Genomic DNA, 14,405 nt, shown 5'->3' with positions numbered 1-14,405 from the left:
GATGCATGTTTTATACAAAATATGGGAGCAATCTCCCAGACAGGAGCAGCTGGAGAAGATACGAAAGAATACATTGTTCAGAGCCTCAACAATAGAAAGCATTTATTTAGCATTCTGAGCAGTGCCACCTTGTAAAATGCATCAATGTAAACAGGCCTGGAAACTGAAATAGTTCACTTGGTAATGGGAGAGGAGTTTAGTGCTTCATGTTCTACAAATACTTGAAGATTTTATTTCATTTGAATGCTTTGCATACTCGTGAACTATCAGAATTTTTACTAAAAAAATGACATATGGGTGTAGTATATTTAAGGCAGGTACATGTAAATGTAAGGTAACCAATATCTTAAGAGGCTGTATAGCTCAGTGTTTAAGGAGATTGACTGAAAACCACAAGGATGCTCATTCAGTCCCTATCTCTGACCCACTGTGTATTCTTAAACTGAGCAATTAATATTCTTATGCCCAAGCAGTAAAAATAAAAATATGAAATATTAAATCAAAAGTTAAAAAATGTCCTGTATCATAGCAATAAAATACCTTTAGCTTTGGAAAGATATTATATACAATAATATAATAAGAATTTCTTTCTTGTTTTGTTCACTGGCCTTCAGATTTCACTAGCCTCTCAAATTCCCACCAGCACTGTTTGTTCTCCCACGAACAAGGACAAAATCTCATTGAGTAAAGCCCATAACTCTTACAGATGAGTCTTCAACTATCCTGTCATCACTTGCCAGGGATAGAAACAAGGTCTAATTCACTTGAGGTCAGTGGTATCTCTTCTTTAAAAATAGGTGGGCATTGCCCTCCCAACACCAGCAGATGGTGTTGTTGTGCATACATTAAGCAAGCAGTAAACTAATCTCAGTAATTTAATGTATTATTAAAACTAGCTGTGCTACCCATCTAAGATGGGTTGAAATCTAAATAATCAACATAGACCTTAGAGCTAATGTTTTCAACAATGGGTAATGTGTGTCTCTGTTATAAGCCATTTGGTATGGGATTCATAAAAGCTGTGTTAATGTTTGTGATGCACCATCTATTGGGATGACAAATGTATGCATTTTATTAATAAAAATATTTGTGATATGCCATCTTTTGTAATGACAGAGACATAGCATATAGACTTATGTTGCTATTGTTAAGCTGTTACTGATCCAGTTATAACTGATCTACTGTACCTTGTACTACTGTTGTTGTGCCAATTGTTGTTGTGCACACTGTTTTGTCTGTTTGCACTGTATTTTGAATTTGCACTAAACTCTGTGCATTACCTCGTTGCACTACATGTAGTATATTTGCACCGTGGTTCTGAAGACATTCAATTATGTCTCAACATGTACTATGTATTTGGATGAGATGACAATAAAGAAGCTTGAATTTGAACTTGGAAAGACACACAGAGAGACACACAGACATTTACCCTTTTATTAAGGTGGATGTTTATAGCAAACTCAGTTTAGCAAACATTATAAATTGTTTCTCAATTTGCTCAATTCAATTTCTTTTCAAGAAAAATATTGCTTTTTGGAACATGTAAGGTTTTCTTGGTACCTGGTGCCCCTAAGCTGTTTCCTAGTAGCTAGGGCAGGTACTTTGACCCTGCTGCGATCTCGTTATACCATTGCTCTGCGTACGCATGCTCACCCTGAATGTTGGTGCTTGAAGGCAAAAACCCTTTTAATTGACCCATTGATTGACTTCTTGTGATATAATTTAAAGAATGCATGATCTCACACATCTCATTGAGTAGTTGGCATCATTATTTTGAATCGTAGCAATTAGTTATGTATAATATGATTTAGCAATTTGCCTGTTAAATAAAAACCGGAAGTTTAATAAGATTCATTGACATTTAAGCTTTCGGTATTGAGTAATAAGTGTGGTGTTATCAGTTCACATTGTTCCACTGGGCGATATGGCCTCTAAAGTTGTTGTACCAAATCTTCCTAACAAGAACAATCAGAATAGACGGGAAAGCTTAATTTGGAAATTACAAGGGCTGCCATGATGTTTTTCTGAAACAGGGCTCTTTGGGAGGAATACCTTGCAGCTACCACTGAGATCTACCAACCTTTGGTACAAGTAGGTAAAAACTAGGCTGGAGCTGAAGGATCCTAATGAATAGCTTGTCAGGAACACACTTGTTCCAAGTATGTTCTAGCCATAAGTGGAAGGCTCAAGTAGTGGTGGACCAGAATATTAGCAGGCTTCAACATGAAGAAGTTGTAGGCAGTACGCAAACAGCACACACAGGACTGGAATGGGGAGAGGACCTGGTCATGGCTGAGGTCACAAAAATGGAGGAAGATCAGGCTGATGACCATGGATCTGGCCAAAGGGCAACATTGAAGGTACAAATGGCATAGATGCCAAATGAGTGGTAACATCAACTTGTAACTAATACCAATGATGAGTTATCTTTTATCAATGTCTTTTAATGATCGTAATGTAAGATAAAATAATACATTGATAGATTTTCATTTTGTGTGTGTTTGTATGTGTTTTTTTATGGCATTATTTAGCTGACATTTTGTCATCACTGGTGCTGGTAGCATAATACGTTGTAAAATTCAGTGTCTTTTATTTGCTTCTTCACATGAGATTTAGTAGAGGTCTCATTCCTCAGTCGCTTCCTAAAACGTGCTGTTGCTGCTCTGATCTTGTCTCTGCTATGTGACTATCTGCACATTCATGCCACCAACTCTGACTCACACCACTCACTTGGAGTCTGATATAATACCACAAGGGGGCTCCGCCCCCTGCTCGCTTCGCTCGCCAACCCCCGGCATTGGGTATCCTGAAATACATTAGTCGAGCTCGTTCGTTTTGGAGCCGTGCCCGCTTTGCCTGCGGCATTTCAGACGCGTGTTGTAGGCGCCTGCGTTCATTGATTTTATCCAGGCGCGCTCGTGTTTGTATATCTGTCAGTCGAGGTCGTTCGTTTTGAACCCGTGCCTGCTTTGCTTCCGCAGTTTCAGACGCGTGTTGTAGGCGCCTGCGTTCATTGATCTTATCCAGGTGGGCTCGTGTTTGTATCGTTGAGCTGTATTGTGTTTGAATTTGGTGTAAAGCATTCAGTGGTTTGTACAATCCCAAGCAACACATTATTCCTAACTTCACTCTGCAGTAGTGCCACTCACAATATGGCGGTGACGCCTGCGCCTTCCGTAGTATCTTTCTGGACCTGTGGGGCCTCCGTAGCCTCTCACGTTTGACTCTGGGGTGCAGCGCAGAATCCTCTTTTGTGTGTGGCTGTGTCGTTAGTCGTTAGCTATGGGTGCGTTGTTGCTTCATTTCTCATTCATGTTAGTTGAGCTCTTTCGTTCTTGGGCCATGACTCCTTCGTTCGCGGTGGATAAGACTTCGCTTGCGGTTTATGAGACGTGCGCCTGCGCAGTACGTCTCATGGTCCCATCGCCATGTACCTGCGTCCATATCCGGTTTATTCTCGGTTAGTAATATGGATCTGCTCTCACTTTCTCTAACTGTGTGAACCAATCCAAGCCAGGATCCTATCTGAATCTTGTCAATGGCCATGTATACAGGCCTATGGATTTAAGCAGAGGAGCAGGACTCTTTTTTAAGTGCTGCTTTTTAAGTGCTTGATCATTGCTGTTTGTCTCTTACATACACCCTCTGTACTAAGGGTGGCTTCACCCCTTAAAACAGTGTGTGGACCCCTTTGCAGCCTCACTCTGTCTCTCCCAGTTCAATGTGTTCTACCCCCAACATTTTCATATCAAAAATGCTACTGGTGGAGGCACATAAAGACATCATAGCTAAGAGAGAATTTCTATGCAAATAAATATTAAATCCAACAATAAAACACCCATCCAATAAGAACAGCGGCTGTCATTTTGTGGAGCTCTAACCCCAGGATTGTATTTTGTAGGTGTTACAAACTGAGCATTCTTCAAAATTCCAGCACAATATATAATCACATTATTTACCTGACACTAAATTTCAGACAAAAAAGGTAAAAACTGGAAAAATGGTGTTATTTTTTTTTCATTGCAGACAGCTGATTTTTACAGTAACTGTCACAGATTTATAACTACTAGCTCATTGTCAGCCACTCTAAACCTCACCTCTATTATGATAGCTGAATGAAAAGCGATGAGCTGCAATATTAATATTTTAAGACATTAATAAAAGAACTATCAATCATTAAATTGCAGATTAATGTGGGTCATAATGTGCAAATTTAGTACATGAAAATTTTAATTCATATATATTATATACATCTACTGTACACACAGTATATAGTAGTCAGCCTGTACCTTAGCTACTGTTGTAATCTGGCTCACTTTATAAATTTATGAAAGAAAACTGAGGAGGGCAAGTAAGACAATCTACCCTCATGAATCAACCTTAAGAATGATGTTCACGATCACAGTGGCCACAACATATCTTGGTAGCATCACATACGCACAAGGTAGGAACCAACCTTATAACAGAGAGTTAAAATATACTTTGAAGAAGAACATCAAACTATATTACAAATTATTAAAGTGAAAATGTGTGCATTGCATAAAATGATTATTCCTAAAACAGTCCTCCATCACTACATTGGTATATAACATAATTCCTAGTCAGCATATCTTGGCAGTTCATATCAGTTAAAAGATCATTACCAGGATCTGCCCAGTAATACTGAACTGCTATTATCGTAACTAGTAATTACCCTTCTCATCTCTTATCTTTTTGAAGAATAACATCCATTACCTCAATGACTCTTCATAGTTCCTTGTGGGAAAACAACTGAGAATATGTATTTTCAGAAATGTGCAATGGTACATTATATGGCCAAAAGGTTGTGGACATTTGACCATCACTCCTATATGAGACTGTTAGACAAAAGCATTGGTATTAATATGGAACTGTCCCCATCCCCATTATGACTATAACAGTCTCCACTCTTCTGGTAAGGCTTTCCACAAGTTTTTGGAGGGGGTCAGTTCATACCAAAGGTGTTCAAAAGGGTTGAAGGTAGGGCTCTGTGCAGGCCACTCAAGTTCCCCCATGTCTTTTTAGACCTTACTTTGTGCACATGCTAAAACAGAAAAGAACCTTCCTCAAACTGTTGCCACAAAGCTGGAAGTTCACAATTGTCTACATTTTCTTTGCATGCTGTAACATTAATATTAAAACCAAGGGATCTAGCATTAACCCTAAAAAACATCCCCAAACCTGGATGACTTGATGAATAGAGTTGATCATACAGTACTTCAAACAATGCAGCATATTAATTCTCACTATTAATGGCAAGGGACACTCAATCACTCAGCCTTTTGAGCCATGCAGGATGGGGGTTGGGGTTTGATGGAGTTGATTCCTCTTGCTGATTTCAACCCACAAACACTCAATCATTTCTTTGAGATGGTTTTCCCCCTTGGTGATGTCAGCCCAAAACACTGCACAAAAAATGTATAGACAGCCATTTGTTAGTCACCCCTTCTGATAGTGTCACCTGGTGCAGTCTGCATCCCTGCAGCCACCTAGTTGTGCCACTCCTACTTTACTTTAAAGAAACTCTGCACAGTTAAGCTGACTGCAAAATATATACATGTCACATTTAGATTGGATAAAATCTGTAGTTTTGACACTTGTTTACACAGTCTAAGTGATGATCAGGACAAAATTCCTGGCAATTTTTTGGCTTTTATAAATACAAGTAAGACTGTTATTTTACATCTCAAAAAGAGGACATTGTCGAGAATAACATGACACCTGGTCGCCCTTTATGAAATTATCTATTTTTTTAAAATATAGCAATAAATCAAATGTGATTGCATTGTGAAAAAGAAAAAAAAACACTCATGGACAGATTTAATCTCATCTATGTGGTTTTCCCTTGCCCCCCAGATTCTGGTGTTTTAAGACTCCACTTACGCTATGTGCTAGATTCAAGTGATTTTTAAAGATGAAATCACAAATGTAGTCAGGAGCAGAATGGAACTTTAGGTAGACATGGGAGAAAATGGGCAGGAGCAGACAGACACGAGATGGAACTTTGTTGAGAGCTGGATGAAACCATGACGGAAGCAGTAGGAAGTGGGACTGAAACATTAGTACTGTGCAGACCACTACAGCAAAGTACAAAAAGGGGATCATGTTTCCAAAAACTCACAAAAAAAGTACAGACCTATTACTATTTCAGGTCTGGACATCACCCCAGAACTCCTGGCCCCAAAAAGCTTTAAGCCTTCACCAACGCAAAAAAAGAACTCATCAAATTTTGATCAAAAACAAAATAAACCAATTTTATTTAAATTTTAAGATGTATTAAGGAAGATTCCACAGGATCCTAAAAATGTAAGTCAAAACAAAAAAGAGTAGGAATTCGGTTTTTCTTTTTAGCTTAATATGCTGAAGATGATGAACATTCTAAAGCTTTGAATTAAGTACTGATTAGGAGTTGTCAGGCTCCACATACAGGAGGCAGGGCAGATCACAAACAACACTAAAAAACACAATTACAAAGAAAATTGTAGGATTATGAAAATACAAAAACAAAACAAAACCAAAAAAATTAAAAACATTATATGAAAATTGTATTCAAGTACCAATTAAAAGATTAATTAAACAAGAAATAACTCGAGCCAGGGCAACATCCCTGGCTGAAACATAACAGGAGGTAGGTGTTATGAAGTAGGAGTCTCAAAGCACATAAATCCCAATAAGAACTTCCAATAAATGCCCACTAGAGGGGGATATCACCATCATACCCCAGCTAGTAATAAGGACAAACAATTAATCTTATAAAATAAAACATTTATTCTTTACATAAATGTATTTCAATTACAATTAAGCTCTGTGGAGCACAAAGGACAAATGGAACCCATAATCAACATTAAAAGAATCAAACATGAACAAAAGAGACCTAAAATGTGAATCTGAATCCTAGCCAAGGGGAAGAACCCTGGCTAAGACATGACAGTAGGGAGAGGGGTTCCTCACTGTAGGGAACCCTACCATAGTGCTCATAAATCATTGACACTACAGTATATACTTAGTATGCAGCTTGCTATCAGTTACTTTGTAAACTATGGAGTTGCCACTGAATATGGCACAACCCTGAGTTGGTTGCTAAGACACTGGTAGCAGTTTCTTCATTTTATCTCCTAGAAAGAATATTTTTGGTTGCAGAGCAGTCTCTACTGGACTCTTTGCTTGCGTTGGCACCTTAAGACTACAAATTATTTTCTGATATTAATAGGGACTCTTTTGGCTGTGAGATAACTCCATCTTTACTTTCATGAGACAACTATTGTTTTTGTTATTATATGCACTTAAAAAGTAGTTTCTCTTGTTGATCACTATGCCATATTTCTCTCTGGCTTTTACAGCCTGAATGATTGCCACCCTCACTGTCACAAGCTAACCATGCTGCCCCTTTCCTCTAAAGGTGATAGATCTTTATCAGTTGTGGTCGACTACACCCCTCCTCTACAACCGACAGAGCCTAGCCTTAGACATAAGTTAAAACAAGTTCAAATTTAGAGATTTAAAAAAAAGAACAATCAGATGTGCTTAAAGGCTAAATCAAACCACAGGCTTAATGGTATTTTACCAGTAATTTTAAAAGAAGTGAAAGACTTTCATCATTTCAGATGAGAAAAATTACCTGATGACTGAAAAGCTGCCAATGTAATTCTAATCTTCTCGAAAGGAGACAAAATGGTCCCAGTAAGTACAGACCAATGAGCCTTACTCCTTTTCTGTAAAAAATCTTCAAACAGTATTCAGAAGTCAGGTGGGGGCTGAATTCTGTTTTGTTAGGTTTTGACCCTTTTTTTGTTCCTGCTTTTTTAAAACCTTTTGTTCATTTATCTAGTTTGACTATGAAGTAATTTATTATATAACTTAGACTTGATTGTATACAATGCTGTTTTCTTCAAATAAAATAAATAACTTAAAAAAGAAGTATAGTCAGAGACTATTTGCATGAAAGTAATATTGAATGCTTTCATTATAAATTTTTTTCAACTTTGTTTTTTCTTTGACATTTTAGCATGTTCAAGTGTTTTGAAGGTAGCTGGGTCTTATTTTGATTTAAGATATTTTATTTATTATTATTTCTTTAAAAATACAGATATTTAATATAATTATGTCTATCCACTCAACATTTTGTTTTCTGTGGATACTCTTTATTTTATGCTTTGTTTGTGTACTGTTGCCAGCCACATTGCTATACAGGATAGCCAGAGGTTGTGACCTGTGATGTCATGGGCTAGAGGGTACATAGGTTAGTGGAAAGACTTCCTGGTTATCCTTATTTGTGGATAGAAACCTTGATTGTTATGAGTGCATTTTATTTATCAATTTCCTGTCTAAAACACTGTGTTTTAATTGTTTTCACTGTGATGTTTTGAACTACATTTAGGCTTAACAATAGATTGGTATCGATTTTTGGTTAACAAATTTTCCACATCTTTTGACGTTGCTTCTCCTAATTCTTTTTCATAAAAATCTGCCTCAGTTCTCTTCTTGGCAGAATAATATCATCATTATATCATGAGTAGGCAACTAGAGTAATAGACAAAAGCGAAGCATATAACAGAGTTTACTTTTTCTTCAAACAACATGTAATAGAGTAGACTAAAACGAATTAAAATGAAAATGAAACCATTGACATCAAAGTAATTAACAAAACTGGATGTCAGGTTGGTGAATAGGAAATGCAACATGAGGAAGAAGTCAGTTCAAACGCTTCTCATTTGTATTAATAACGTCTATTCTGATATAGTTAGTAAACTACTGGATACATAAATTACTCTAAAATTGCAGGGACAGAAAATAATGAGAGGCAATACAATTCAAAAACATTTCATTTTTTGAGCACTTAGAATGTCTCTGACAAAGAGTTTTGTGTTCTGAGATTATTTTTAATGTTATTAATATTGTTTTATTGATGTCATTATGATGGCAGTTTGCATTTTCTTTTACTTGCAAACAATACTATTTTGGAACCTCTCTCTCATGGTCATACTGTATGTAAAAATAAAGTTCTACGGCTAGCTTGCGATAGACAGCAGTGTGATGTCATCAGTCCACTAATATTTAAGATTGTGGCATGCACACTTAATTTTCCAGTTTTGGATTTACTTCATTAAAATGGATGACTTTTTGAGACTTGCAAGGAAAAGGATGCCAATTTGGTGATAAGATTCTTTTTGGCTTGTTTCATGGTTTTGAATTCTAGTTGTTTTGGTTTTGTCAATGTTCTTTTTTGAGTTTCTTTTATTTTGGTATTTTGACCCCTGACTGTTTTAAAGACAATCCTTTTAGAAAGTTTCTAGAAGATATTTCTTTTTTCTGTTCTTCAGTCCTTGCTTTTGTTTTTCTTTTTAATATTCAAGGCATAACAAAAGCCAAATAAAATGTTAGATTATTTTGTAAAACTGTTGAATGTAAACCAATGGACATTATACTTGGACTCTGTAATGTACTAGTGAGACTGCATCTATATTATTGTTGGAAACTGTGGTCCAGAAAAAAACAAGTGTATTCAAAAACTAATAGGTATATTCTATATCAACAGACTAAGAGTTAATCCTCTTGAGTCTTGAGGAGTGTAGACTACATGGTGTCACTAATCTAGGTTTTCAAAGGCATAAAAAAGGTGCTTCTCTCAGGTAAATAGTGAAACGACAAAAGGACATTGATTAAAATTAAGAGTGTTCACTCAAGCCAGACAGAACGTTTTCAAGTAGGACACTTAACTTGGTTGTGAACACCTGACTATCACAACTATATGAGCTTGTTGGGCATTAATATGGAGTTGTCACACAGTTCCAGCTATAACAGCCTTCACTCTTATGGGAATGTTTTCTGTAAGATTGTATAGCATGTCTGTGGGAATTTGTGTCCATTGTCAGGTACTGATGTTGGACAAGAACACCTTTGTCACGGTCAGTTTTCCAGTTCATCCTAGGACTCATCAAGTGTTCTGTGTGGGCCACTCAAGTTCCTCCATGTCTTTAATGATCTGGCTTTATGCAGTTGTGCACAGTCATGCTAGAACAGAATAAGGCCTTCCCAAAAACTGTTGCGACAAAGATGGAAGTGCACAGTTGTCTTAAATGTATTTCTGTGATGTGGCATAAAACAGAACCCTTGGAACACCCTCCTGGAGCCGATGGGTCTAAATCAAGGCCTGAAAAACAGCCCCAGACCATTATTCCTCCTTCTCCAACATTTACAGTAGGAACTACGCAGTCAGGAAGGTAGCATTTACCCTGGCATCCACCATTTGCCCATCAGACTGCCAGAAAATTAAATATGATTCATCACCCCAGAGAACACATTTCCACTGTTTCAAAGTCCAATGGTGGTGTGCTTTACACCAGTTCAGTCGACACTTTGTATTGAATATAGTGATTTTAGGCTTGTGCAGCTGCCCAGCTATGGAAACTCATTTCACGAGACTCTCGATGCATAATTATTGTGCTGTTGTGATTGATGCAACAGAGGAGAAGCGATTTTGCACATTGTGTACTCAGTGGCCCCACTCTGTGAGCTTGCATGGTCAACCACCATGGCTGAGCTGTTGTTGCTCCTGGACGCTTCCACTTCATTATAATAGCACTTGCAGAAATTTTACATTATGACTTGTGGCAAGGGTTTGAAGTCACTGAGCTCTTCAGTATGACCCATTCTAACTGCCAATGTTTGTCAATTGAGATAACATGGTTATGTGCTGATGTTATGGACTTGTTAACAATGAGTGCATCTGAAACACATGAACTCAGTATTTTAGAGGAGTGTCCATATTTTTATCCATATAATGTAAGTTAACAGGTATCGTTCTACATTTATCAGAAACCTCAAAAAGTGGAAGTGCTTTTCTGTTTCTTTTTTTGCATTTCTTTAGTGTATAGAGAAAGTGAACTCTCCAGATTAGTTCTGGAAGCAAAGTGTGGTTCAGTTCTTCTGAATGTTATGATTTCTGAATGTTTGCCATTTTTTCAATGCTTGCTTGTTTTCTAAATGTTATTTCCCATTATGTGTTTTGAAGTGTCGAATCTGATTTTTGCATTTACTTTCTCCTTAAAAATTGTCTTTAGTCATTGAAATGGTGAAAGAAAACAATGTACCTTTTGCTTTTTCCAGAATGCTGTCATTTTGAGTTACTGTCGTCATGACACAACATCAACTGCTAATGAGGGCAATCCCAGAAGTCATGCAGTTTTTGCCACTAGAGTGATACTGTAAAATTTGGTATGTTGGATTCATCATTATTTGGATTTGTAGAGATTCCAAGAAAAAAAACTTTATGCTTGTGTGTGTTAATTAGTGCTCTTTAGAATATCCAGTTTCTTGAATTTTGTTTCTGAATTAAGATTATGATTTATTGAGTTGTGGTTTAGTTCTAATATCAATAGGACAGGCTGTTGGTTACAGATTTCTGATTTACTTCCACATTTCCTCTTCTGGTACCTTCATTAATTCTGATTGCCCTTCCCATTGCATGGATAACACTGATGAGACAATTCTATTGTTTTATTGATGACATTGCTTGGTACTTTAGCACTGCATTCTCCATTTCCTTCATGGCTATGGGTTTTCCTCCAGCTGCATTCCATTTTTCAAAAATTTATGGGTAAATTCGCCCCATGAGTGTATGTGTGTAAGGGTGAACTTTAATGGATTGGCTCTCTGTCCAGAGCTCATTCCCGCCCTATGCTGCTACAGGGAGAGAGACTTCCTTCTTACAGCGCTGAACCTGATAAGAAAATTGATGGATGCGATAAAACATTTATTATCCATTTCTGTAAATAGGAGCCCATTTTTAATTTTAGTACTGAAATGTGGGGTGATCTTACAGTACCCAAACCCAAAAAAAATCCGAAAGAAACTAAAACTATAAGAAAAAGAGAGGTTTTATTATAACCAAAGGCAATAAAGAAGATTACAGTATTTCAGAGGCAAGAACACCACACATGAGGCACTAAAGGAAAATAATCAGACCTTTCACATCTCCCTTTGTTTACACCAGTGGTCTCGAACTCTGGTCCTGGAGGCCCACAGTGGCTGCAGATTTTCATTCTAACCCTTTTCTTAATTGGTGACTCATTTTTGCTGCTAATTAACTCCTTGTCCTTTTCATTTTAATTGACTTGTTTTTTTAAGATTTGTTCCCCTGAATTGCTTCATTTCTTTCCTTAAATGGCACCCAAATAGAAATGAAATGTGAAGTGAGTGAGCCAACAGAAGACCAATTAAGTCAGTGCCTCAAACTCCAACCAATTTTGATCCAACCAGTTGCTTAATTAGGTGCTGAGTCTTGTTGTTAAACTCATTCTTTAATTCCATGGCTTGTTGCTGCTCTCATTGTGCAATAGCAGACATTTTGATTTTCTCTTTTCTAAGAGCACTGCTAAAATGTTTTAGTGACTTGAGCAGATCAGTATTTCTAAGACCTTCATCTTTGTTTATTTTCAGATATTGCATGACGATACATGTTCTTCTCTGTTCTCCCATAACCTCTGTCCACTTTTATTTTTTTTTTCTCCCCCTCTGCACTTGTGCTTTTACTATATATAATGGGTGCGTGGCTCAGGTGTGGCAATTAGCAGTTCCCGGCTTCAATTATGGATGCAGACGATTCCTCACCTGTGCACATAAGTGAGGAAACGCCCGCTTCACGTAGTTTCCGAGAATCACTCCGGCCACACTACATCTATAAGCCACAATTATCTATTTAAAAACTGGAATTTTTCATCAGAGCCATGGACCCGCTATACCACATTCCTCCCCCCTTGCACAAGAAGGCTTCACACTACTACCAACCCTGTGCAACTGGCGGCCCAGGTCCACAGCTCGTCCACACTACCACTGCACTAAAAAAAAATAATAAAGCCACTAAAACGATCCCACACTAAAACCAACCCACCCCCCCCCCCCCTTGTAAAAACAGAACATTAAAAGAATAAGAACTTTTAAAAGACAATAAAACAAGCAATAAATGTCCATTAAAAAGCTCAGTCTTTTAAAATGTCCTCCTCTGGCTTGGGTCCGTGGTTTCTTTTAACAGTCCGGCACTTATCCCGCTAACTGCTCTGTCTCCTGCTCTTTGGTCTGCACTGCCAGCTCATCCCACTGCTGCCACCATATGTGACAATGTGGGTTCTTCTCTATGCTCTCATAACCTCTATCCACTTTTTTTTTTTTCTCCCCCTCCGCACTCACGCTCCTACTATATATAATGGGGACGTGGCTCAGCTGTGGCAATTAGCAGTTTCCGCCTTCAATTACAGATGCAGACGATTCTTCACCTGTGCACATAAACGAGGAAATGCCTGCCTTATGTAGCGTCCGAGAACCACACCGGCCACACTACCACGCCCCCTCTATAAGCCACGAGTGCAGCAATTATCTATTTAAGAACTGGGCTTTTTCATCTTAGCCGTGGACCCACTATACCACAAGGATGCAGTTTGCTGGTCAAGTTTTGGCTCATTTTGTATCTCTTTACTGTTTTGCTGCTAATTAAGGAAAAAGAAACAATTAAGGGGTCTGAGTCTTCAAGAGCAAGTCAATTAAAATTAATTCAAAAGAAGTTAATTAGCAGCAAAACTAGGTCACTAATTAAGAAAAGGATTAAAATGAAAACCTGCAACCACTGCGGCTCTCCAGGACTAGAGTTCGAGACCACTGGTTTACACCCTCTGTCTTTCTCCCCTCTTGTACCTCTATCTCTCCTTCCTCCTACCAAGTAAACTCTCATCTGCTCTCCACCTGATACTTAATTTATTGAAGCAATGGCCCTAGACTACTCTGAAATTGTCTGCTATTCTTGGAGGTACCTCCAGGTCAGGCATTGCCTAACAATTCCCCTGGGGTAGTTTGCCCAGAGTTCCCTCTGGTGGTCCCAGGTGTCCCTGCCAGACTGCTGGTCCATTGTTAATCAAAGAGCCAGACAAGTCTGCGGGCATCTCAATAACAGCCTCTAGCTGCCAGCAGGTACAGGACTGAGGAATAGTGCTCTTTTCAATTGCATTTCTCAATGTCCTTCCACAATATTAATTAGCATCTCTTATAATCTTATATAATTCAAGGGATGCTTGTTTATACATCTCCATCTGGCATTTCCTATGGGGCCTCCTGTCTGGGATGTGTTCCTGCACCTGTTAAAATACGCTGTGACCTCAGTCCTCTTTACAGCATTTATTGCACCGTATCCAATTAATTCTGAACTGACTCAGTATTTTCCCATTTCTAAATGAGTTTTATTAGTTGCAAAGAGATATAAAACACAGAACAGTATGGGGTTAATTGTGAAAATAAAAACAAATATTGAAAATTTAGTCTTTCCATAAACATGCAGAAGAAGAGAATATGCAAAGGAACAAATGATGGAAAAGTGGACTACTCTAATGTGCAAATCATTA

The sequence above is a fragment of the Erpetoichthys calabaricus genome, chromosome 6, assembly GCF_900747795.2.
Source record: "Erpetoichthys calabaricus chromosome 6, fErpCal1.3, whole genome shotgun sequence".
Taxonomy (NCBI): domain Eukaryota; kingdom Metazoa; phylum Chordata; class Cladistia; order Polypteriformes; family Polypteridae; genus Erpetoichthys; species Erpetoichthys calabaricus.
This window is presented reverse-complemented; position numbering follows the sequence as displayed.